The sequence below is a fragment of the Diabrotica undecimpunctata genome, chromosome 8 (assembly GCF_040954645.1).
Source record: "Diabrotica undecimpunctata isolate CICGRU chromosome 8, icDiaUnde3, whole genome shotgun sequence".
Taxonomy (NCBI): domain Eukaryota; kingdom Metazoa; phylum Arthropoda; class Insecta; order Coleoptera; family Chrysomelidae; genus Diabrotica; species Diabrotica undecimpunctata.
In genome coordinates this window covers 63,242,952-63,270,937 of record NC_092810.1, presented here as the reverse complement: position 1 = coordinate 63,270,937, position 27,986 = coordinate 63,242,952, and the positions used below count along the sequence as shown (strand labels likewise).

Sequence of the window (27,986 nt, the reverse complement as noted above, 5' to 3'; positions counted from 1 at the left end):
GGCTACATTTCCAGTAGTTGCTCAGTAACTCTAAATAACTCAGATTCACCTGTCCCAACTACTACATTTTCCAACAGAAATGAATCTACTACAGTATCTTCAGCAGCAACGACTGCTATGATACCTTCAACAACGAGTACCTCTACAAATATATCAAATACCTTAACGTCATCTTCAAAAACATCATCTACAACCCACTTAATAACGCACAATACATCGACTACAGTTAATGCAGTACCAGTACTATCTAAAATAAATATATCCACTTCACCAACCATATGAAATCTCTCTTAATGAAAATAACGACTGTCCGGCATCACAAGAATTTAGCATATCCAACGAGGAAAGTACATCAAAATCATCCCCCAAACGAACTATAACTGCAAAAACACCCCCCATTGAGAGATCAGCTAATGACAATGTATTTTCAAAGCCTAACCAGAAACAAAAAAGAATAAAAACAAAAAAATCGACAAAGCCTTTAGAAACCCCAATGCAACAAATGATGGATGACCAACCAGATTTATTGTACATAATGGTACAACATTGGTAATCGATCTATCAATTTGTGATCCAACTCTTTCAATCGCACTTAACTGGGATTCGCTCTTCCCTTTTTATATAGGAGCGACCAATGCCCAATAAAACTATCTGTATTTTCTGATAACATTACCTCTGAGTACTAACCAGTCCGAAAATGGAACCTGAAAAACTCTAATTGGAATAAATACGCCAAGGCCACAGAAATAAACATAGAATCACAAGACACCAGTTTTGACAACACTGATATAAATAAGACTAAAAATATTTACTAATATTATTATATATATATTTATATAACACAGACCTCTACCATGGTAGAACACAGAATTTCAAAACGTAACCAAGCAATATAACCAAGCAACTAACACCTTTTTTTTAAGTGTCCTTTATTACTCATAATACTAATGTAACAACAAAACCTAATAAAAAAGCCACATGCTTTTGCTACATATCTCGAAACAAACTCCAGCAATAGCAACTATTCCGAAGAGTTTATACTACACAAAATCATTACAGAAAAACAACAGCTCAATTGTGAAGATAAAGATAATAGTCCTTTTAATATCCTTTTATTCTTAGATGAACTTAACTTTGGCCTTAACACTCTATAATATAATATAATAACAACTCTGCTCCTGAACCTGATAATATACCTGTAGGGGAAAGCATGAGGTAGCTGGTTCGATGATTTAAAAGCAAATATTTGAAAAAATATAGTCTCACCTTCCTACAATTGGTAGATTAAAAATAGATACATCTCTCGAAGGACCAGCGACCAATAGGTCGCAAAATTGCGGATTATTAATAATGTAGTAAAATTAAAAATAGAATAATTAAAATGAGACCTCCGGTAGAAATATTTTTATTTTATGATTTACATAAATAAATTGTGACATGGGAGTTGCCAACAAATCACCTTTTTAAATGATAAAACATACATTAATGTTCATATAAAATGTTTTTAGAACACACAAATCTTCATCTTAAGTATTCCTAAAATTAAACGAATGCGATTTATAAAGCAAAAAAGTTGTCGGACGGGCATTTATGAAATATTGCACAAAAACTGTTGATTTTCTTCTGGATTAGAAAATAATTTCAGGTACTTAAATATTAGATGCATTAACACTGAATTTAATGAAGTTAACTATTTAATAAAATAAAATTAAATTTCCGCTTCTATTTGAGAAGCGTAAAATGATCTACTTACTTGCTTCTATTTGAGAAGCTAAAGAGGGAGTTTGACTACCGTGCTTCTATTTGAGAAAACAAAGACGGAGTGATTTAAGGGTGGTTAGATTTGAATACTTTAAATGTAAAAAAATGAGAGGCACAGATGATACGATACACCAGGAAGAAGGCATGCCATGCTGATCGTAGGTCTTTAAATTAGTTACACGGGAAATTCAAATTTTTTAATTATTATTGTTTATTTATTAAACAAACTATTGTAGAAAAAACGATTAGTTTTCTACAATACCTTTATTATTTTTGGAAAAATGCCAGACAACGCTAAAAATGTGTTCTTCTAAAAATTTTCGATCGAATATGGTTAAATAATGTCTTTCTGACTTTCTAGAGCAATTCAATAATTATACCTATTCTCAAACCTAACAATGCACGAACTGAAATTTCCTTATATAGACACATCTGACAAATGACAAATGTGATGTGCAAAATCATGAAAAAATATTTAGCAGAAGGTTACTATGGATGTTAGAAGAAAATTACCTTTTGGTCAAGAAGCAGAATGAATTTCGACAAAACCGAACTACTACTGATAATCTCATTATTTAGACTCAGAAATTCTTCTTTTGCGAATAAACAAGAAACTATTGCAGTGTTTATAGATAATACATAAGCATTAGACACAACATGGTGTTATGATATAATCAGGTCACTTTTTCTTAAACAACACAATTTTCAAGTAAGTCAATCACTGCATATCTTCAATGAGACATCAAGCAAATGACACTCACCAAGGGTCTATAATAAGCGCAACGCTATTTTGCCCTTACTAATATTATACCATCAAACTCTAGCTTGGTTCATGGTAGATTATATGCAGATGATCTGGTGTTAATATCTTCATCAAAAAAAATATCTTCTCAGTTCATTGTCACTTCACGAACTCGAAAACTTGTCGAAAAAAACAAGATTTTAGTTTTCACTCAGCAAATCAAAGTGTTTGTTATTTACAAGAAAACTTGATCCAATTAAATCATAGCTAAAATTATATAACCAAATCCTAAATTACGCTAATGACATTAGCTTTTTAGGAATGATCTTTGATACGAAACTTACATGGAGAAAACATATACTACAAATTATATAACATGCCAAAATGGAATCAATCTTACGATTCCAACTCTCTCTATTAAAAACTATGGAGCAGACTTTACCTAATCCACGCTTAATCCATGTTTGTAAAATCTTAATAAGATCTAAAATAGATTGCGGTTCCATAGTATATTAATCTGCCAAAGTATCCTTATTACATCATCTTGACGTTATTCAAAGTACGGCATTAAGAATAGCCACAGAAGCATTCCTGACCAGCCCCACAGAGAGTTGGAGAGCAGAAACTGGAGAGGCACGATTTAAATATAAAGGGATGCATTTAACTCTCACATATGCATTTGCCGCTAATTATAATCCGAACAATCCAACTAGAAATAAAATATTCACTGATCGTTTCAAATATACCGAAAAATCACTTTATATACCTAAAATAGGAATGAGAAAGAACGATACTTCCTACTGTTTTATTACCTCCAGTAATATATCCAATGTTCTTATAATTTCCGATCCCCTCAGGTCCATCAATACCATTAACCAGCTTTACACCACACACCCAATTGCTCTCCTAATTAAAACTAAACTAGCTATCATACAAAACAGCAACCATACTGTACAATTTCTATGGGTTTCTTCACATATTGGACTTCAAGGGAAGAGGCCGACCGCATTGCCCAACCAGCAAGAATCAGTAACACCGAGTGTGAACTGACAAATGTAGTTCTAAATGACTTAAAATCATCTGTTATAGTGAAGGTCGAAGATTTGTGGTAAAACCAGTGGGACAGTTCAACTTTAAAACTTTGCGAAGTGGAAACACGCAAAACCGTGGAAATATCAATTTCTAACAAAGCTAGTAAAAGTCGTTATTACTCGACTTCGTCTAGTACATACTCGAGTTACTCACGGGCAAATAATCGGCCACACTAATCCTACTATATGTGGCAATTGTAATGTTCCATTCAGTGTTAAACATGTTCTTGTAGATTGCCCAAGATACCAGTTGCAGACACAGACCAACCACATCATCGGATCAACAAGTGAAATCTTGGAAGAAAAATGTAAAATTGAATAATTGGTAAAATTATTAAAGACATTAATATACTTAACAAAATTTAATATTTATAAGTAAAATATCTTATGTATATGTATATATGTCGCTAATAACCACATATTTCAGAAAATAACCCAGAAAATTTCAATGAAATGTTTATTTTCAACAATAATAAATATCATTCAAAATCTAATATACCTTTATAGGAGATGTTCAAAATAGCCTAGTTCTGCTTCAACACAAGCGTCAAACCGTGTAAGCAGTTCACGTGTACATGCCGCATGTATCATCTCTGGCGTAATCAGGGTACACGTTTGTTTAATTTTAGTTTTTAAATCGTCTACATCGACAGGTTCTTTGTTATAAATGATTCCTTTTAAACAATTCCATATAAAAAATCTAGGGGTGATATGAATAAAATAGGTGATCGTGGAGGCCATCGGAGGGTTAGTTTGAATCCATCTCTTTGGGAAATGTGGCGTTAAGGTAATTGATTACAATACTGCTGTTAGGTGGGAGTGCGCCATCTTGTTGCTGTATCATAACTTTTCTTTCGCGTAAAGGGATATTCTTTGTCACAAAGGTAGCTATTTTTTCAGAAAACTCAGATACTTTTGGCCATTTAAATATTTATAAAAAAAAATACAAAGCTATTAAACGCCCATTCAATAACCCACACCAAACAATAATTCTTCATCTAGTTTAAAAGTGAGTTTCCATTAACCAGTGTGGATCATCCACTTACCAATGATGGGAGTTATCGCGATTTATAATCCCATTATTATGGAAACGAACTTTAACACTCCACAAAATGCTAGTTAAAAAGCCATAAGTGTCTTGCATCATCACTAGCATTATGGCGATGAAGGTTAGTCTTTGATCCAAATAGGTGGGTCGCAATTCATAAACCAAACACAGTTTAAATGGATGGTAATGGTGGTTTTTTAAAATTATTTGAGTTGTAGTTAAAGACACTACAGTTGCTGCAGCAATGGACCTTATGGACACACGTGGATTAATCGTTACATATGCTAAAACTTTCACCAAGTTTTGTTCGATATGTATTGTTTTGATATAATTTCTATGTTTACCGTTTGGAAATGAACTTTGTCGCATCTTCTCGTCCCTTTTGGCAAGTCCCTTTTGGAGAGGACAAAAGAAAATAGTATCCAACTTCTATTAGCCGACAAAGATAGAGGCACTTTCAGATCTGTAGCCTGGAAAAGAGATTATAACCCCGATCTTTGCTTTATTATCACTGACAACAACGTTGTTTTAATAATCGCTCGTATTATATTAGAATAGATCCTTAGAATATAATTTATTTAGAATCAAATAAAAGAACTACGATCCTACAGGTAAAGAGCTGTTAAATTTTTTTTATTACATTTCCAATGGCTACTATTTCGTGTGCGTATTAAAGTGATTGAAAGACCAAAGTGATAAATCGATTAATATGTTTCATGCAGAGAAGCACTTTACTATATGAATGTTTAGATTAAGTAATAAAATCACCACTCTTGGGACACCTATCTTTTAGATGTATTAAGAAAATTAAATTATTTTTGTAAATTTTCTGGGTTATTTTCATGAGACGAAAATAACGACTGTTATTACGATATAGCACTATATACTTTATGAATTATTAAAATATTTAAAAATAACTGAAAAGCCGCAGACGGAAAATTGGCATTGTTTTGAATCTGTGTATAAGTATTTTAAAACAAGTGGAATAGTTGATACACATAGGTTGTTTGATTTATTAATATTTAATAACAATTCCAAAATTGGCATATGAAATTATTTTTAGGATTTTTTTGTTTCAATATAATTTATTAATTAATAATTGTTCCATTTCTATTGTTATGGTATAAATATATACCCTTGACTAAACCAGGGAAATAAAAAATGGAATAGTTGTTGACTTTAATATTGATGTGTGCTTGTGATTATGATGTATGTATTTTAACTACTTAATCTGCAATCAGGAGGAACTGAAAGAAATAAAAGATAGAGCACCTAGATAAGATGGTATTATTGTAAGGATGCTAAAAAGGCGGTGATTTGAAAAATTAGTTTAATGACTAAAGTCTAATGGATATCACAGATTACTCTTTCCAGCGCCCGTTGACTTCTAAAAAGCGTTCGACTATGTAACAGACTTAAAATAAGGCCATACAAATAATTTGTTCAATGGTGAACTTAATTAAGTTATAGAGAACAAATAAAACGGGCTACTCGGAAACATTTCAGGCCAAAGACAACTAAAAAGGTTATTACAACATTATGCTCGCTACCCAAAAATACTCCTTGGTTGTGGAAAACTTAAAGTAATCACAGATGGTCTTACTGGACACGGTTCACTCTGTAAAATAGGCATAGTCGCCAGACCAACATAAAGGCAGTTTTTAATTTAAACCTGCTCATGAATGATAATGGCTAGAAACGAATTGATCGAGAGTATTGAATCGATGTCCAGAACCGCTATTTTATGACGCTACAGGTGACGACGCCATCTTGTGGCACTAGTTCCGTAACGCTCAGCTCAGCATTTTCCTGTAAAGGGAAAAAAGTAATACAACGAAAGTATAGAAGCTTCGCTTCAAAAATCTTCAAGATCTTTTCTAAGAAAAGATTTGAACTAAAACAAAGATGAAGCGTATACAAAAAATATCTTTCATGTCACAGTGTGAAAAATCTCCCGTTTAGTTTACAAAATAGGTGGTTACAGTGGAATAAAGAAAATATTGAAGTAAATTGTCAATATTCTAATGGCTGATTCAAAAAAGTAAAGCTAACGAAATATTGTTACTTCAAGCACCAGCAAGCAGCGTTACTACCTGACTTGATAATGGCAAGTGCGACCACTTTCAAGGCTAATCACGATATTTGCTGGCTTCTTTACTGCGATACTTTTTGTAGTCAAAAATAGGAAATTCTTATTAGCGATTTTTTATTAAAATTACTTGGCCACTAGATTCATGTGGGAGATTTATTACCTACATACCTTTTAAATTAGTTCCGCACATTTTTGCCTTACTTACATTTTGTGATAGCATATTTTTAGGTCCTTTCACAACCTGTCCAAGGTGTTTAAGGATTTTGTTCCTTTTTAGGGCTATTGGCAATTTTGAATTTAATATTTTTTTAAATAACTTTTTATACCAAAATCTTAAAAGAGGGTTTATAGATCTTTAATATTATGTTTTAATGATGGTTTCATCCACAAATTGCATATTCTTTGCCAATACTACCAATCATAACCGTGTGCAATTACAATGTGAAAACTAAGTTAATCTTATCATTAATTAGTTATATATTATATTATTGTGATTATTGAATTTATTTGACTGTTGGTAAATTACTTCGTACAATTATTGTGATGAGTATGTGTAAAATAGATTCCAAATTTTCATTATTAAATTATAAATAAAAAAAGGTTGCTTGAAGATATATCTTGACCCATATTTCCACATTTCAGTACATTATTTTACAATAACTTCTAAACAGTGACACAAATTTCTTCATTAGATCAATTTTTCATTTCTATACCCTTTTGGAAATAAAAACGTCAAATTAGAATGATCGAAGTACATATTAGAACAACAAAAGGATACTAAATACACCAAGAAAACACTTTAACTAAGTAAAACAAGAACTATAATTTGCTAATGATCTGTTACGCTCAAACCTTTGCTATGCCACTGATCTCGAAACTATAAAGAAGGAACATAAGGCACAATTTATATTTTGGAGTCAGTTTATAAAATAAATTGGTACCGATAAGTAAATAAATATTATAGATTAATTGTGTTTTTAGTGTTAGTTTTAGAAGACTGTAAATAAATTAAAATAAACATTAAAGATCTCTTGTTGTAAATCTTCTATTATACTACAATTTTCGCCATAATATTTGAATAATACGATTCATTCAGCTTTAACTCTTATATTCTTAAATCCTAAATGGGATAAATTGACAGTAGATTTCAATATCTCGTTATCTTTTATTAACTAATTATATAAAGTTTAGTTTTGTTTATTAGTTATAAAGTTTTGACAAACCTATCTACACAGATGCTTCTAAAAATCTTGTAGTCATGGGATTGCTAAAACTTCAAATACAAATCTAATACAATCTTGTATTCTGCCGTCCTTTATCTAGATACATACTGGAAAATTTGTCCCTATCACGTAAACTCTTTACTCACTATCGTCTGAAAATAAAAAAAGTAGTAACAATATGTACCGATTCCTTAGCATTAATCCATTGTCTTGTCTCCAAAGTTTATATATTGCACATTATTTGGTTTAAGTTACCCAAAACTGTATCCATCACATAATTTCATTGGGAGCGTCCATAATCATGATCGACCTCATCTCATGAGAGAATTTCTGGTAATCAATAGTCGATCTCTCTCCAAAACAACCCGCTCCTTCTCATATTAAAAATGAAACAGCACAATTATATACGACTTTTATCGTCGTTTTTTAATATACCACCCTGATCAAAATTACATTCGAAAAATTGAAGTTTCCTTCCAACACAAGAAAAAACATAATTTTAATTCGTCTACTCAGATTAAGCTATACAAAATTAACAAGAATACAGGATGTTTTTTGATCAGTTCCAAAACTTTATCAATTATCTCTGTGTAACGTGAATATATTATGCAATTTACAAGAAGAAACAGTTTTTTAATAGGAATCTTAATTAATTGTATCAGTAGTTCATATAGACTTTCTTTATTATTCTTTTCTTTATTGTTTTTCTTTCTTAAATGAAAAGATTGATATGTTTTTGTAAACACTTATAATACAAATTATTTTGCAAGTGTGTAAAATTTATTTCCTAGCTTAGCGCTTTCGGCTTGTAAAGTCATCCTCAGAGCTATGCTACAATAAAATACTAATATAAGTAACCAATTTAAAGTTTACAACTTTTCACTTACGTTAAGTTTTAAAAAGCGGTGGAAAATCCACAATTTTTCTTTATAAAGGTTAAGTTATTTCTTAGAAAAAACACGTAGCAGACAACATTGGACTTCACAAAAAACACACTACAAACCTTGTTTATGGTACGGGTGTAAGACCCGACCATTTGGTTGAAATTGAGGCTGTAAACAAAAGGAGCACAATCGAATGTCGGCTCTTTAAATGATTCCTCAAAGATCAACTGTCACCTTCTTGGAGGAATCATTTAAAGGGCCATGATTCGATTCTGTTCATTTAACCAAATGATCGGGTTCTTACACCCGTACTATAAACAAATATTTACTGTGTTCTTTGTGGAGTCCAATGTTATATCTTTTACAGTGTTTAATTTATCTTTCTCTCGTTTATTTAAAAACGTTACTTATCTACACTAATGTAACTTACCTGCATTATTAGCAAACTGCCTCTGCAGAATAACATTAGCTTCATAATAAGGATTCGGTGCACATTGCCTGGACCAAGGAGAATATGATCCAAAAGAAGCTTCCTTGGGACTAAGATCCTCAGAACAATAATGTTCTCGGATTAAACCGTTTTGTTCCGGAAAACTCATAGACGAGTATCCATAACGGTCCCGAGGCCAAGTGGACGTCGCAATTTTAAAGTCTGTTCTTTTACGTATTTATTAAACAATCTCTTAAATGTCAAATAAGCGGTTGCACTGTAATACCACAAACCAAATTAAATATCGACTCGACAGTTATTTGTATAAAATAAAGTTATTCAGGTGCTAAATAAACGTACCACGAAATATTTTTCACATTCTAGTTATTTTTTTTGCAGAAATCCATTTTACTAAACAATCGTATTTTAGTTTTAATGGTTACAAAATATAACACTTGTTACATTCTGATAATGCTGCCAAACAAGAGCTAAAATTAGGGAGGATATTATGACATAAAATATAAACGTAAAAATGTAGGAGTAAAACTAAAAAAATTACTCAACATATAAGTTTACTGAGCTTACTATATCAGTAAGCCTAGTATACTGTCCCCCAAAGTATTGTAATAAATAGAAACACTTTCTGAATAGGGTGGGTAATAAATTTATAGCAAGTGGTGACTGCAAAAACACACTTTGACGTTTTAAACTAACTACGACAAAAGAAAACGAGCTGCTAGCAGCAGTTGAAGAAAAATCAGTTACTAGCCGATGTATTACTACGCCAGTTCATTAAGACCTAGTAAAACCATTATCAGAAAATAGAGGAATCTAAAAACAACAAACAAATTCACTGATTGGAATATATTTAACATAAACCTAAAAGGAAAAATGATTACAAACTTAATTACAGAAACAGTTAAGAAAGAGATGGTAAGCAACTAGATTTGCTGTGGATAAACTTAGATTGTTGATATTAGTCAAAATACAAAAAGAAATATTCTTCTTCTTCTTCCTATGCCGTCCCCATTAACGGAGGTTGGCGACCACATTTTTAAAAGCTTCTCTGTCTTTTGCAACGTGGAATAATTCGTCTACAGTCATGTTTGTCCAGTCTCGAATATTTCGCAGCCATGACTTCCTCTTTCTACCTATTCCCTTTTTGCCATCGACTCTACCCTGCATGATGACCTGCAGAAGACTATATTTATTATTTCTTAGTATGTGTCCAAGGCATGCAGTCTTGCGTACTTTTATCGTTCTCAACAATTTTTTGTCTCGACCCATCCTTCTCAGCACTTCCTCATTGGTGACCCTGGCAGTCCATGGAATTCTTAACATTCTCCGGTATATCCAAAGTTCAAAGGCTTCAATCTTTTTAACTATTTGCGCTTTTAGTGTCCATGTTTCTACCCCGTACAATAGTTGCGACCAGACGTAACAAAAAGAAATATTAAAAAAATTAAATTATTAAGTACGTTTAGGAGAGAAAAGTACTGAATATTCATTATGGAAAACTACGTGAATGTTTTAAGGAGCACAACCACCAATAGCACAAACTTCACCAATAGCATGGGGAGATGAAAAATGGGCAAAAAATAGTAAACATAGATGCTACACATTTGCAAACTATTTCACCGTATGTTGTTGAATCTTTTAAAAGTATGAATTACTGATTTACGTTTTTTTTTTAGTGAAAGGTACATTGACTTTATTGTTGAGCCTACACTAAAGCTTGTTAATAATAAACAATGTTCTTAAAAAATAATACCTAATAATTTATTACGACATTAAAAATTTATAAAAATAGTTAATAGTGCAATTATTTACACCTGAATATATATTCTTAAATTATCATATTTTATGATAATCTCAGTACATAGGTAAATGTATTTAGTTACAGCCAATATTCTTGTGTAATACTTTAAATGTTTGTAATAAATGGTCAGCTTTATTTCGGACATCTTAATAAAAACATGTGAAATTACATTAAAATTCGATACACAAAATAGAAAGAATGTGAATTAACGAAAAGAAAAATAATTTTTAAGCTTGTAAACGACTAATAAAATATTAGAAAGATATTAAGGAATGTCCACGAACACACAAAGAAACAGCAGCTTTCTTTGGTATTCGGAAAATTAACTAGCTCAGAAAATATTGTCCATTTTTTAGAAAATTAAAATATAAAAATAAAATCGCAGATATAATTTTCAAATCTATACTAATCAGCTAAGTTCAAAAAGTATTTAAGTCACATTATGAAAATTAAACAATGTAATCTCCTAAAACTTATCACTGAAGGAAAGATGGAAGCTAGAAAAAGATTGGTAAAGAGAAAACATCCAAAATGTAGATATAATGTCTTGTATATATGGATATAGAATGGATCAGACAGAAAACCAAGGTTACTGATGTAATCCATAGAATTAAATCCTTAAACCCTGCTGTCTTGTTCGGGAGTATTTGACCCAAAAAAAAAATTATTTCTTATTTTGAAAATTATTACGAGGCGTAACGTTTTGGTGTTTCGTGACTTTATTAACTAATATGAGGTCTTTCTGGAACATGGAAAGACCATGTTTTTGGAACCAACTGGAAAGACTTGGATAAAATTAGTTTTCAAGCATACATTGGTCTTTAGCATACAAGACTACTAGACGGGATAGGAGACGTACTGATAAACTTGCTGCAATACGTGAAATTTGAGAACAATGGGTAGACAATCTACCAAATTTTTTTAACCCTGATGAAAATGTTACCGTCGACGAGCAATTAGTTGCCTTTAGAGGTCGCTGTCCCTTCAAACAGTACATTCAAAGCAAACCAGCGAATATGGCATAAAAATTTGGGCTTTATGTGACAGTAAAAGTTCATATCCTCTAAAATTGCAGATCTATACAGGAAAGGAAGCAGGTGCCGTGCCGGAATGGAATCAGGGAATACGTGTGGTGTGCGACTTGTGTAGTGATTTGAAAGGCTACAATATTACTTGTGATAACTTTTTTACATCATTCAATTTAGGACAACTTCTTCTAAAAAAGAAAAAATACAATGCTGGGGACTATAAGAAAAAATAAGCCAGAGTTTCCGGCACAAATTGCGAATAAAGAAGTTCATAGTTCGTCTTTTTACTTCACGTAAGATACCACTGTTGTTAACTATATTCTTAAAAATAATAAAAATGTTATTCTTATGAGTGCCTTGCATCATAATAAGGCTATTAGTGTAGAAATGACAAAAAGCCCCAAATTATTTTAGATGACAATTCCAGTAAGGGAGCAGTGGATACTCTAGATCAGCTTGTTGGTACATATACATGTAAGAGAAAGACAAATTACTGGCCTATGATTGTTTTTTATAATATGCTGGACATTTCTGCCTACAATAAACTTATAAAACGGCGAATTTTTCTTGAGGAATTGGGAAAAACACTGGTAAAACCACTTATCCTTTCCAGGAAAAATTTACCAAGAACTAAAGACTCACAAGAACTGGTGAAAAGAACACGAACAGAAGCGAGTAGAGAAGATGGAAATTCTAGTGAAACGTCTATGGACAATCCAACTCCGCCTGCTAGACAAGCACGCTGTAAATTTTGCTTTAAAAACGATAACAAAACTAATATTTTATGTTGTATATGTCACAAACATATTTGCCATATCGATCTTTCACCTACCATATTTGCGCATATATAGCAATTCTAAATGTAAAAGCAGTTAGAGTATAACACCAAAGAACAATATAGGATAGAAATGAATAGAAAGTGGTGGAAATTTCAGGATTGTATTGTATAGAATAAGTAAATAGTTTCTGTATCCACAGTTTTATAAAAAAAATTGTTTATAATTCTACAGACAAGTAAAAATATTCAAAAATAAATCACATTTCCAACATAAGGGAATTATCATAAAATTAACAAAAACTGTAAACCGTAAACAATCTTAAATCGTGCGAGCTTGTTTGAGATCTAATGATAATTATAGATAGTCTAAAAGCAGAGAAAGCACAGAAAACATCAAAGAGGATACAGACATAGAATGTCTGTATCTTATCCCTTAGATTTTAAAAAAATATTTAACGTTTCTGGCCAAGAAGTCATGGGAAAATGTAAAACATTTAAAAAATCTACCGGACCACTAAACGAAATTAACTGCAATCAAACTTTTTAGTAGGGTATCCGGTATAACAAAGACCTGTATCGATCTGTTTAATAGATAAAAATTATTTGATATGTTATATCATCATCATCAGTGGAATTACAGCTCGTTATGAGCCAAAGCCTTCTTCAGAACAATCTTCCATTTGCCCCTGTCTCTGACAAATATTCTCCATACTTTAACTCCGATGGATTTTAGATTATCCTCTATGTTATCTTGATACCTAAGTTTTGGTCTTCCTCTGGCTCTTCTTCCCACTGGTCCTCTTCGGTCGAAAATTTTTCTGATCGTTGCATCTTCATCTCGCCTAATTACATGCCCTATCCATCGAAGGCGTGCTAATTTAATACATTTTACAACGTCAGGTTTCCCAAAACTTCTATATAACTCAAAGTTGTAGCACCTACGCCACAAACCCTGTTCTTGGATTCCTCCATATATTTTCCTTAGAATGTTTCTCTCGAAACGCTTAAGCAATTCTTGGTCGTTCTGTGTAAGTGACCACGTTTCAGACCCGTATGTTAACACTGGCCTTGATATGTAATATAGTATGTTAAAAATTATAAAAAACAAGAGGTGTTCGATATAATTTTGTCCAGACTATAATTAATTATTAACTAAAAACTGATTTTTTTCTTATAAATTCTACAAGTGAGTTTAACAAAAAAATGTAACACTAGTAAGCGCAAAGCATAAGTACTCAGGATAAGGACAAAAATATTATTACCTGTGAAAGAAAATGTTGAATTAATTAATAAAGATGATACACTCTTTGCAAAAAGAAAAATTCAAAACGATACAAAAAACTTGGATAGTATCATAAAGGGAATAAAAGAAACGATAATTGATCTATTTGATGATGCAATTGATCACCAAAACTAGTTTAATATTTAGACTGGCAAAGCTACATCTAAAGAAGTTGCCGATGTCCTGCTGAACCTCAAAGAAACAGGCAGTCAACAAAAATTAGAGTTAATTTAAAATTATTCTTCAGACTTTAAAAACCGATAAAACGTAACAAAATCATCAATTTTGCTTCTTAAAACATCACAAAAGTTCTCATGACTAAAGATAAAAAGAAAGTTGTTGATGAAAATGGAACGAGACATCTTTGAATGATTTCTGGCAATTCGCATACACAAAAAAATAATTAAACATAATCTAGAACATTGCTTGACTTTTCACCCACTAGCACCCATGCCACCCGCAGCTTTTTTATGTATTGGTGAAATGTTGAAAACTCCTAAAGCAACATTTGCGAAAACTTTGAAATCGAATACCTAAATGGTTGAGCCCCCATTTCTTAACGTAGAAATAATGGACATTTATTACTTACACCTCATTGGTAATTCTATGCCACAAACATTTTTAAAAATTGCACAATCAGTACTAATAAAACTTTATTCTACAAATGCTGTAGAAATCCATTTAATATTTGACCGCTATTTGTCACCCTCGGTGGTTAAAGGCTGGTAAGGGGTCTTGGGGGCGACATGAAGCTGCCGATGCTTTTGTCGTAACAAAACACTAAGAAATGCCTACTGTTTTCCAACAAATGAGTTGGAGGTATTAGGAATAAAACAGCTCTGTCAGAAAATCCTACTCTTACGTCCACGAAGACATACCATGTCACGTAACCACTGGCTACATGGCGTACAATGGGAGTGCGTTATGTAGTAGACGAGAGAGTAAAAGGCGCGTTTCTGGCGCCTAAAAACTGGAACATATCGGCTTGGAGAATGAACCCCAACAGAAAATTCGGTCCTCCAAGGATGGGGGTTAAGTCGTAAAGCCAGCGACCTTACACTTGTGAAGATTCTACAGTGCTAAAAAACCCAATGAGCCTCGGTTACCGGACGGAAATTACAGTAGACGAAAACAGCAACGAAAATGGACCATGAATTGCGGAATCTGGAATATACAGGGAATCCGAAACAAACAACAAGAAATTATGCAGGAATTCGTAAATCAAAAATTAGATATAGCCATTCTCCCTGAGACCAATAAAAAAGGAAATGGAAGCGAAGAATTAAAAGACTATGTACATTTTTTCTCAGGAGTGGGAAAGGATCAAAGAGCAAGAGCAGGGATATCAATATTTGTACACAAGAAATTCGAAAAATATATTAAATGTTGAGAAGCATACAACGAACGTTTTATTAAAGTGACGATTATCCTAAGAGGAACACAAATAACAATTATGGGGGTATATGCCGTAAAAGATGACTACTCAGTGCAAGAAAATGAAGCTTTTGAAGAAAACTTTAGAAAAATCCTGAACGAAATTCCTAACAGCCATGAGATTATATGCGGAGGAGACCTTAATGCCAGAGTAGGAAAACAAGTACAAAGTAAAGTGGTAGGCATGCATGGAGAAGAAACTATTAACAACAACGGAGAAAGACTCATAAATATATGCCAACAATATGAGTTAAAGATTTTGAATGATTTTTTCGCTCAAAAGAACGAACATAAATATACCTGGTATCAGCACACAAGAGGTCTAAAATCGATAATAGATTATTTCATAATAAAACAACAAACTAAGTTAAGAGTACAGGACGTAAAGGTGAATAGAGGAGCAGAGTGCGGCTAGGACCACTGCTTGATAATAGGAAAAATATATACACTATTAGTAGACAGAAACCACACAGACATCAACAAAGAACACAGAGAAAAAATAGAAAGAACTACGTACACCTTAAATAATCTAGATAACGAGAGCACACAGTTACTTTACTCTTGAAGACTAACACAAAAACTACAGGAATCACACAGATCAACGACGGATGAATACGAACATATAAAAAACTGCATGAAAGACGCAGCGCTGGAAGGCTTAGGGCCACAGGTACGGAGAGTAGATAAACCATGATAAAGAAGTGGAAGAAAAGATAAAAAGAAAGAAGGAAGTATATCTAAAGTTATTACAACTGGGAGACGAACATACAAAACAACAATATAAAAACTTGAATAAAGAAGTCAAACGAGTTAAAGTAGTTAAAAAGAAAAATAGTGCATGGGAACAAAAATACCAATACCTGGACAACCATATAGGAGGGACAAAGAGCTCTGAAGCCTGGAGAACTATAAAAACAATGAGAACAACGACAAAAAACCAAGTCATAATAAATAGAATACCAGAGAACACATGGGTAGAGCATTTTGAGAACTTATTAACAGAGAGAAGAGGTTTAAACAGACAAATGAACAAGTGGAAGTAGAAGGAAGAATCGAAATATCAATAGAACAACTGAAAGAAGCAGTTAAGGGAATGAAATTTAAAAAATCTCCAGGCCCAGACGGAATACATCCAGAGTTGATTATGTATGGATCATCAAAACTGTTTGAGATGATCCAAAAATTATTCGAAAATCGGTTAAATGGAGAAGTTCCAGAAGAATGGAGACAATCGTATATCTCTCCAATACACAAGAAAGGCACAAAGATGGATCCTAAAAACTATAGAGGGATCGCAGTGATTGCTACTATAGGCCGACTATACTCAAAAGTACTACGAAACCTGATAGAAAATGATATTAAAGACAAAAACCCCTGTATTTCAAAAATAAATTAAAAAGCAGACAATATAATGATGTACAATAACAGATATACTAACAACGCAAAATGTGTTATTCTTTTGTTGTTTTCGTTGCACGGTTTGGCCTTTATTGCAAAAAAATACTCCAATGTTTGAAATAAGAAAATGCAAATATTATGACCAATTTTCGATTAGGGGATGTAGGTTAAAAAAAAGACTATTAGAACTAGAAGTCAGTTTACCCGGTTAATTTCTTTTATAAAAAGCATCAATAGGATTTGAAATTAAAGTAAATTCACGGAAAACTCGTTTATAGTATTTAGAATTAGCAAAATATGTTCTGAATGTAGCTGTAGTATTGACACTAATATTGGCCAAAAGTAACCTTCTCGTATTATATATAATATTTAATCTTGTAATGTAAAATAAAACATTTCATCTTGAAAATACATCAAAAATATTTGTCACAAAAAAGACAAAAAATCCGCACAAAAATTAATATAGTTTTCACAACCATTCAATATTTTAAAAATATCAAATGAGTTAAAAATACCAAGTATGGGAGATAATCCGATAAATATTAATAATTAATCACTTTGTATAATCGTAACACTACAACTTTATACGCGCCACCCGAATTTAGTGGAGAATCGTATGAAACTGGTGAAACAAGCTCTTCGATGCGAAAAAGGGTTGCAGGGGGTGAGTGCTAGCACACTAGAATGCACGTGGACTACGATGTCACGTTTATCGAAACGTGCAAGTGTCCCCGTGATATATACTAAACCATTTCAAAAGACTGTTTCTAGTTGGAGAATACAGCAGGTAAGCAGTAGGTTTATATTAATAAATAAAATCATCAACAATATATTGACGACTCTTATGATAAAATATCTAAGAGTGTAACGGCATTTATTTCTACTAAGTAATTAGCTATTAACACATCAACAAATAAATAAAAAAAATTTGTTTTAATGATAAAAACAGGTTTTGCTAAGAATTTGTAAGAAATTTCATTGATTTTATTAACTTTACCAAACGGTAAGATTTAGTAAGATATTTATACAGTGTGTATCAAAAGTAGTGTAATTTGCTAATATTTAGAACCAATCTGAATTGAATTACAACATGAAGTAACTATTATTAGAAAAGGTGTACCAGAAACTAAAAAATTTCATGTGAAAGAAATATTGCAACAGGGTTCAATATTTAGGCCTTATTGGCTCTCATTAGCGTTGGTTTAGATATAGTGAAATTCATAGTTGACATTTCATGCTGATTAATCTATGCTGATACTATGATAGTAGAAAGTACTTTCTTACAAAATTTCTTACTTCACAACGCTACAGCCTCTAGCCAACTCGCGCTTGACCAACTATCTGCTTTTTTGAACTTCCAGCTTGCTTAAAACTTCTTTAATCTTCATAAACCCATGATCAAAAACTTACATAAAATACCGAGTGGGGTGCAAATGTACCTCAACAGCTTTGGCTAATATTTTTTATTATAATTGTTGTTCTTTAAGTTTCGCTTCTATCGGAAATTGGAAACCGTCCTGGCAGTTATAATATTGTTGGTGCCTGAATAGTTCAATTGAACTGCATTCAAACCAATCAAGGGGATTGCTTAGGCACGAGATTTTATATCTTTCTACGCTGCTTCTGCCTTTGATTTTGCCCTGCAGTATATTCCTTAATATTTCGTATTTTTCACCTCCGATGATTTGCCCCAAGTATTTCAACTTCCTGATTTTAATGGAATTTAAAATTTCGCATTGTTTTCCTAGTTGTCCGAGAACTTGTGCGTTTGTTTTGCGATCCATCCTTGATACTTTTAGAAGACGCCGGTAACACCACATTTCGAATGCTTTCAGGTTTTTAATATTGGATTAACGGCCGTCAAGAACGTTATGGCCTTGTCCAGCTGATTCTCCAAGGGAAAGTAAATGATAATAGAGGACCGGGAAGAAGACGCATTTCCTGGCTTCAAAATTTACGAAAGTGGTATAACACGACTACCAGTGAACTGTTCCGTGCTGCAATAAATAAAGTAAAGATAGCCGTGATGATCGCCAACATCCGGAACGGATAGGCACTTTAAGAAGAAGAAAATATTGGATTGTTTCAATGTCCATGCCTCAACCCCATACAAAAGGGTGGAGAAAATATAACACCGAAGCATTCTTTAATTTCAATCATCATCATCACTCAGCCTTCATTTATCACGTCCACTGCTGGACTCTCTGTGCCCTTAAACTCCTCCATTATTTGCGATTTTGTCCTCTTTGTTGCAATTTTTGGTGATACGCCTGATGTCGTTAGCCCAACGTGTAGGTGGTCTTACTCTACTACGTTTGTCTGCTCTTGGTCTCTAATTTGTAATTTTGTTCATCCACCGTGAGTCATGCATTCTCGCTACATGGCCTGCCCAATTCCATTTTAGTTCTGTTATGCGTTACACAATATCAGCAATACTCGTCCTTCTTCGCAGATCTTCGTTTCTTATTCAGTTCCGCAACGTCACTCCAAGCATAGACCGTTCCATTCGTCTCTGTGCTACTCTCAATTTCGAAGCCGTAGTCTTGGTTAGAGTCATAGTTTCCGCCCCATAGGCCATGACCGGTAATACGCATTGGTTAAATACTTTTCTTTTGAGGCTAATTGGTATGTTGGTCCTAAGTGTGTCTCGCAGTTTTCCAAAAGCTACCTACGCTAAAGTAATTCGTCTTTGGATTTCGCATGTTTGGTTGTCCCTGCTAATTCTTATTTCGTGATCAAAATACGCATATTTCTCCACCAGTTCTACCACTTTGTCTTAAACAATGTTTAAATATGGAAATTGGAAACCGTTTTGCCAATTATAATATTGTTGGTGCCTGAATAGTTCAATTGAACTGCATTCAAACCAATCAAGGAGATTGCTTAGGCACGAGATTTTATATCTTCCTACGCTGCTTCTGCCTTTGATTTTGCCCTGCATTATATTCCTTAATATTTCGTATTTTTAACCTCTGATGATGTGCCCCAAGTATTTCAACTTCCTGATTTTTATGGTTATTGGGACCATATTTGTCATAAACTTAGTTTTGGTCAAGTTCATTCTGAGGCCCACCTTCGAACATGTCATCTGCGAAACGGAGATGGCTAAGCTTTTCGTCGTCTATTGTTATTCCTCTGTGGTCCCAATTGACCATCTTAAAGGCATACTCTAATGTCGTTATGAATAATTTATGTATCTTCTTTCCAATGTGTCTTCTTTCCTTATCCCACGTTTTATTTTTATTGGTCATGTTTCTTCAATGCGGCATCTTATTTCTTTTGTTTGATCAGTATCTTTTGTGATCCATGCTCCAAGGTATTTGTATGAAGATATTTGTTCAATTTCTGTGTTGTCTAGTACTAGCTCTACTTTGATGTTTTGCACTTTTGTAAATACCCTGAACTTGATTTTCTTCAAATTTATTTTTAGTCCATAATCGTTGCAATATATATTTAGTTGTTGAGCAAGGTGCTGCAGTTTTTTTAGTGTTGCCGCTAGAAGGACGGTATCGTCAGCATATTTTATGTTATTAAGTGACTCACCGTTTATTATTAGGTCCTCATTGACTTGGGCCAACGCTAATTCTGTGTTGGCTTCACTGTATAAATTAAATAACAATGGTGATAAAATACACCCTTGGCGGAGAATCTGGATATCCTCAGACAGTTCATTTTCAACTTCCAATATTATAATTAAGGAATATCAAAAAGGAATACTTATATTTTGTTTTTAAAATATCTTCTGATTATATTTTTTTAACGTTATGCACATACGTATTGATTGCAACGAATACAAAACTTTCGAGATTTCCTGTCTTTACTTCTGCCACATAAAACACAAGTTGTTCATTCCAAACTTCTTTATTTACTGAGCTGCAGAATAGCTCAGTTGATGTTGAGGTTTGAATGCCAGAAAATTCTTATTTTTCCCGAACTTGCATTGCCCGCAAATTTTTTCTGGAATATATCGTGGAGTAATTCCTTCGTTTCAGCATTAGTCAAATACCGGACGTATATTGGACAGACATGCGCTAATAGGGCTGAAGTATTAGGAAACATAAGCAGAAACGGTCAGAATCATAACAGACTTCCTTACAGAAAATGCTTCAGTTAAGAAACACCTACATATAATGCGGTTCTTTCATGGAAACTTAGGCTATAGGCTTTGTTGCAGAAAACATAAAACAGTCACCATAACTTGCATAACAAGGAGATACTATGATATATAATTCGATAAAAAGAAGCAGACTATGGCTAGCAATGCTAGAAATAGGAATACCAAGAAAATTATTGGAGCTAACTCAATTGTGCGTGACACACTCATATGGACAAGTAAAGATAGGAAACAGAACATCGATGCCATTTACTATAACATCAGGACTTAGACAAAGACAAAGGCACTATTAAAATAAAATAATGATGCTGAAGTAGATGCTTTTAGGTATCTACCTTTATTCAAGATTCCAGAATTCTATCTTTAATAAATTTACACAAATTTTAGAGGCAAAAATAATAATAATGACAATGATTATAACTTAGTAATGTTTTGTGAGTACTAAATAGCATAAGAAAAGATTATTTTTTTACTTTTCGTATTTAACTGTAAACATAACTAAATATTAATATTTTATAATTGTTCTAGGAAAATAAATTGTTAGCCTTGTGATGTTTCAGTGTACCAGCATTAACTATGAAGTAATTATGTTGATTTTAATATCCGTTTGCAAGTTAAACCCGCTAATTCTGAAAACATGATACAATATTGTATAGGATCAACATCATAAATTTTGTTTTATTACTATTTGTCTTTAGTGCAGTTTTGTTTAAAATGTTTTGAAAGATATAAGTATATAACAAATAGTTAGCAGTCAATTTAATGTTTTTAAATTTTGTCCAAATTACTTGAAGTCATATTTTGACAGCCCAAACAATCCTAGTAGATTATGAAGCCATAAAATTGTACGATGTCCTGTCAATGGTCGGCCCTTTATTTGTCCCTACATTATCAGAGATAATATTACATATTTTTTTATTTTGATTTCCCAATTTATTTATGCACAATCTGTAAATATTACAATAACTAAATGTAGTGATTATTAAAGTAGGTGTATTGGAGAAAATTATTCTTTAACCATTTTCTTTATATATTTCTTATAATTATAAAATTGTTTGTCTCTGGGACCTGGGGCACATTATTTAAAATCTTGCTCGTATATCACTTGGTGTATTTCGTCTAAGCCTGCGCCTAACTGGTTGTCTCATCAGGTTTCTGGCTAATATGTTGGAATGTTCTGTTAATTTTTCTTCATATTTCTGAGCGAAGTTACTAATTTCTTCTTTTACTGCTGCTTACTGAAGGTCGTGTCTGATAATATACTTTGTTACATTACATGGGGCATTTGTAATAATCTGAATAATTTTTGACAAATCTATCCAAGATTTCAAGGAGTTTGATGCAGTTGTTTAAAGTTGTATTTCATAGCTCCAGTTAGGTTTTAAGGTTGCTTTATAAACAAGTGCTTTATTATTTAACAAAAGGAATGATTTATGGCCAATTAGCCAGTATAGGTTGTGTAATTTGAAAACAAGTTGTTTGAATTTCATGAAAATGTATGTCATTCTGTTTAATTCTTTGGTCAAGATGCATTTCAAGGTTTTACGCTGCTCTAGCTTCTGACTTTTGAAAAATACTGGCAATCGTATAACTTTACCAAACCGAAATGATCTTTGCGGTTTGTAAAATAATAAGAACCGACTTTAATTCGTTTATTTAAAACCGCCATCGCTTTAGCCAAATTTGCATTTTACTGAGACTAGTCTGCAGTATGTTCTTCATCTGCACTGTTCTTGGATACTGATGTACTGACATTACGGCTGTATCGTCTACGTAGGTGGCTGTCATGGTATGGTTGTTTGTTGGTAAGTCCACTGTGTACAATAAGTATAACAATGGAAATAGTGACGTAGGCTCATGCCTATGTTGTACAAAAAAATTGGTCATTCAGATAGGATTTTATAATTAAGAAATACGTGAGTGGAAGCATTTTGCTTCCACTCACTCTCTTTCAGTCCTGAGTGCCCGACTTTGTCGAAAGATTGCGAAATATATAGGAAGGCTGCACAGCAGTACATTTTGTTTTCTAATTGCCCGATTTAAAGTTCTGTATATCTGATGAACCTATTCTATGGTTAGCTTCTCTGAGATTTTTGACATTATTGGCAGCATTCTAATGGGTCGATATGATTTAACATCTTCTGGTAGTTTACCTAGTTTGGGAATTATAATAATTTGTGCAAATTTGTGCACTCCAGAGCAGTGGGAAGTATGCGATTCTTAACACTTCATTGAATAAATTTCTTTCCTGGGTAGTTGTTACATAATTTTGCTTGTTATAAGATCAAAATTTGGGACTTTTTCGAATTAAGTTTTAGTACTATTTTGTTTACTTTTTTACCTTAAATAACTCCGGTGGTAGTTCTAACTGATGCGGAGATTCTAAAAACTGTTTATTCTCAGCTGGGAAAAGTTGGAAGACGTTTTCAAAATGTGTGGCAAATATTTCCGCTTTTTCTTTATTGCTTCTGGTTCACTCGCCATTGCCTCTCCCTATGGTTGGTTGATTGAGGTATTTTAAACTTTTTCGTAGTCAACCATAGATAATACACTTTCTGTTGCTGACAGGTTCCTAAGGTATTCTTTGATCTGATTGTTTTTGTAGTTTTTATCAGAGCTTTGAGTTGAAGTGTGGTCTGATTGAGTATAGTTTTGTCGTAAGGCGAGCTAATTCTTTGAGCAAGTTTTTCTTAAAAGCCTGTGTCGTTGTGGACAATTAACTGCAGATATTGTTAGTGAGCCATGCCAATCTTCAACAACTACGTTGGTAGCCTGCAAGCGGTATTTTTTAACGTGATTAGTCTCTTAGTGTTTTATTTTGTGCTTGACTATAATAGCGGTTTCACCATGAACTGTGTCTAAATGTCTAATATTGTAGGTTGTGTAGTTTGGTATCTTACAGTAGCTTCTACTTGTGAAATGACTCGAATATTAGCATTATATCAATGTCATGTCTGATGATAAAAGATTTTTTTTCGAGCTAATGTTGGGTCAGCTCATAGAGGTTCCACAGTACAATTTTTAGTAATTTATTCATTTTGTTAGTTCAGCGTCAACTGCCGTTAGGAGGCTCAACGTTGTGGGTATATGCTCCATCAGGCCATTAAACATCGACTTAAGTTCGAAATGTCGTTAGAAGAAATTTTTGGCGCTTGTGCAATATTCTGAGATGTATGTTCCTGAAGTTGTTGGTTTACTATCATTTGTATGTAGCTTATACCTGGGTTGATAGTCTTTTCAGTATTATTGTTTACAGTAGTTTTAGTTTGTTTTTGTCTTAAAGCAGGATATTTTTTTCTGTAATTCCTTGTAAACACCACGTCCTTTGTAATTTGCTGCGTGGTTTCCTACGCAAATAATGCACTTAACAGTGACAGATCTTTCTTTTCTTGTACAATTTTCAGTAGCATGATCCCCAGCACGTTTTATACATCTGGCCTTATGTTGGTAAAATTGTCTCGTAGACGCATATCTTTGACATTTGCGAAACTGTGGGATTTCCGCTTTTGAGATCTTATACTTTTTAAAGGATAATTGTCATCATCTGAATTTTTTTTCCTAATATTAAATACTATTTAATTTCCATTAATATTCCTCTCTAACAATTATTGTTTTGTAAGTCGGTCACACTAGAAGATTTTTAAATTCAGTCTATACAACATCTTAAAATATTTCAATTTGTTGGCTGCTTCTTTATTCAGGGTACAACCTTTTTTTCGTAGAGGGGGACTGAAAATACACAATACTATACAATTCTCATTATCAGAGAAGAAAAAAATTTTGTTTTATTGCTTTATTTTTATAAAATTTAAGCCTAAACCTCAAAACACTATACTGTTCACTACTTACTCCACTACTGTAGCGCAGTGTCTTGGGACTTCAGGAGGCTGAGAGCCCGGAAGCACTTAACAAGACATGTGCAGTGAAAATCTACGCGTTTCAACCTGAAAGCCCGGTGAGTTTGATATTAATTTTTGTAATAATATTCATCTTAGCTTTAGGTTGAATTGTACTGGAAACCTTATCGAACATATATACAGGAAGCGCCAAACCTCCGGTTTTCTTACGGCTTAACTATGGAGTATATAAAAAAATATTTATTACAAAAATAATTAGACTTAAAGACATTTATAATTTAATATTATTTTCGATTATACAGGATCAGTCGAAATAACGAAATATGAACGAAATATTAAGAGGTTGTATAAGGTTTTATAGGTCTAAAGTTAAGAATTTTCGAAATATTTACACTTTTATTGGAAAATGGCTGTGGATTAGATTACCAAGGTAGTAATAAAAATGTAAATGACATATCAAACTTTATTTAGTATAGTGTCAATTTTAAATAATTTAATGATATCTAGCCATATAATATACAGCGTGATCACTATTTTCAAATAAAACATTTCACCAATTTTTTTTCTAAATGAAACCTCCTGTATATTGTATTGTGTAGAAAATATTACAACCTTTCTTTTGGTACAAGGTACCTAGCATGTTTCGTTTTGTAAATATTTAGAGAAGAACTATAGATTTGACATTTTTGCAAACTTTTTACTAATACATTTTCTGTACCTACTAATATATAACACACAAAAATTATACAAATTATAATCTAATCTTATGTAGGAATCTTTTGGCAAGAAGAAACAGGGCAAAACTACAAAGAGATAAAGAAAATACCCGAAATGCGATCGAAAACTAGGTATGTGGCAATAAGAAGGGAAGTGAAAAGAATTTGAAGAAAAAAGAAAAGAGAACAGCTAGAAAAGCAATTAAAAACATAGAAGAAGCCTACATAAACAAAGAGGTATAGAATTTCTACCAAGAAGTTAAGAAATCCAGAGAAACTACAAAGAATAATCCACAGTATTCCAGAAACAAAGAAGGCTTGCTTCTCGTTCGAACAACAGAAAATTTAAACAGATGGGCGGAATATTTCGAAGATCTATTAAATGCAGACGAACAAGAGGAACTTAAGGGAAATGAGAATTGGCAAGAAGATAAAGAAGGGACGTGCGAGGAATCAACTCTGAATGAAGTCAAAGAAATAATAAGAGACCTAAAAAATAACAAAAGTGCAGGAAAAAGTGGTATCCCAGCTCAGAAAGGAAAGAATATTTCACTTGACACTAATAATTTGGCAAAAGAAAGAAATGTCGAAACAATGGAAAAGTGCTCTTGTAACAATGTATATATTCCAGTCTGATTCCGACCAAAGAATCGTTTTCAAAATTCAAATGAAAACTATTTTTGAGTTGGAAATCGAAACGTTCGATATTTTTCATTATAATTGTGATTTATTTTAGAAAATATAACGGTTAATATATTTCATATATCAACTGAATAAATTAGAAATAAAATCGCTTAAAAAACTATTTTTAACGTTAAACCTACATAAATCAACCTACAGCAAAGTTTTTCTGTAAAAGTGTTTAAATAGCATCATTAATATTAAGGAGGTTGATTTAAAAAGAAATTGATTTGATGTAAAATTGAACTATATATCTCCCCTATCAACGAAAAATATTAGAACGAGAGCAGAAGGTCGATGTGATTGATCACCACGAGATTTTATCGAACCGGGAATAAATCCCAATAAAAAATTTACCAACATAAATTAACTTAAAGAAACCTATAATTCACTAAAAAATACTTAAACAAATAATTGTAAAGTATGGATATTATTACAACATGTACTCATGGTCATGCAAACTAAAATATCAATAATAAAATGGATATTAAAACGTTTGATCAAAAATAAAAAGGAAAAAACGGAATCAAAAATCTGTAAGCAATAATCGGTTAAGTTAATGAAGCCTCCTTCTCATTTTAATGACCACTTTATTTGTGTTTGTATACTTTTTAGTAATAGCAGAAACGCTATTATGCTTTTATGTTGATTCCTCTGCACACTAACAAAAATTTGGATTCAAAGAAAAAACAACCATTGGGTGAAATGGATAACAGGTTAAAAACTAATATTGGGTTCATAAAGTTATAATAATATACAAGAAAATAAAGTAAGATTAAATATTTGTTGTTTGTGAAGGTGAAAAATGGGGGCGTTTTTAACAACAACTCACAACGTGACAAAGATTCCTTCTTGAGTTGAGCAAGTATGTAGTTTAGTATATGCATCTTCTTGTTCTTTACGACTATGACACCTCTTCTTCTTTCAAGCAAGATGATGACGTTTTATTTGCAAAACAACAGGTGTAATAAGACGTTGGATCTAGCGGGCCTTGGTTCTTAACTCCATACCTTCTTTTTGGGGTAAAAGTTGCATTTGCTACATACTGACGTACATCATCTTCTTTGCTAAGATTGAAGAGCTTACATGAGAGGAATTTCTTGTTCTTTTTTTTATAATGACTAGGGCCAAAACGCTGAGATTCCCATCAACAATGCACCCACGAACTGATTTCCTTTTACGTTTACCGGTACGTCTGGGTCTATGACAGGAGTGACCTTTTGAAAGTAAAAGTCTGACCCTACCGGTTGTAAGAACACCCTGTTTCATAGAGAATTCTTGTTTATCGTTACCACCAGATATAATCAATATGTAGCCCTTCAATTCATCACTAAAAGCATCGGCCCAACTTCTTGATCCATTCGTTTTTTGTAAATGAAACGAATTTTGTGTTCGGCAACAACTTCGAAAAGCTTCTGGCAACTCGTGACCGGGTATGAAACGTTTAACTTCATATTGACTTATTTTGCCCTCAAAAAGTACTATTTCAAACTTTACTTTTCGCAAATTACACTAAATACGCGAAAAACTTATCGTTAGTGTGCACATGTTTCAAAAAAGCAGAGAGCAGAGTTTCAGAGAGCTAAAAATGTTCCTGAAATGCAGTGC

At 32.7% G+C, this 27,986-nt stretch overlaps 1 protein-coding gene and 1 pseudogene across 1 annotated transcript in view; both read right to left on the bottom strand.

Moving 5' to 3' along the window:
• Positions 1 to 27,986, bottom strand: part of Pdp1 (PAR bZIP family member Pdp1) — a 351,185-nt gene that overhangs the window by 204,889 nt on the left and 118,310 nt on the right. The gene's annotated exons all lie outside the window — the stretch shown is intronic.
• Positions 3 to 27,832, bottom strand: LOC140448218 (small ribosomal subunit protein eS6-like; annotated as a pseudogene).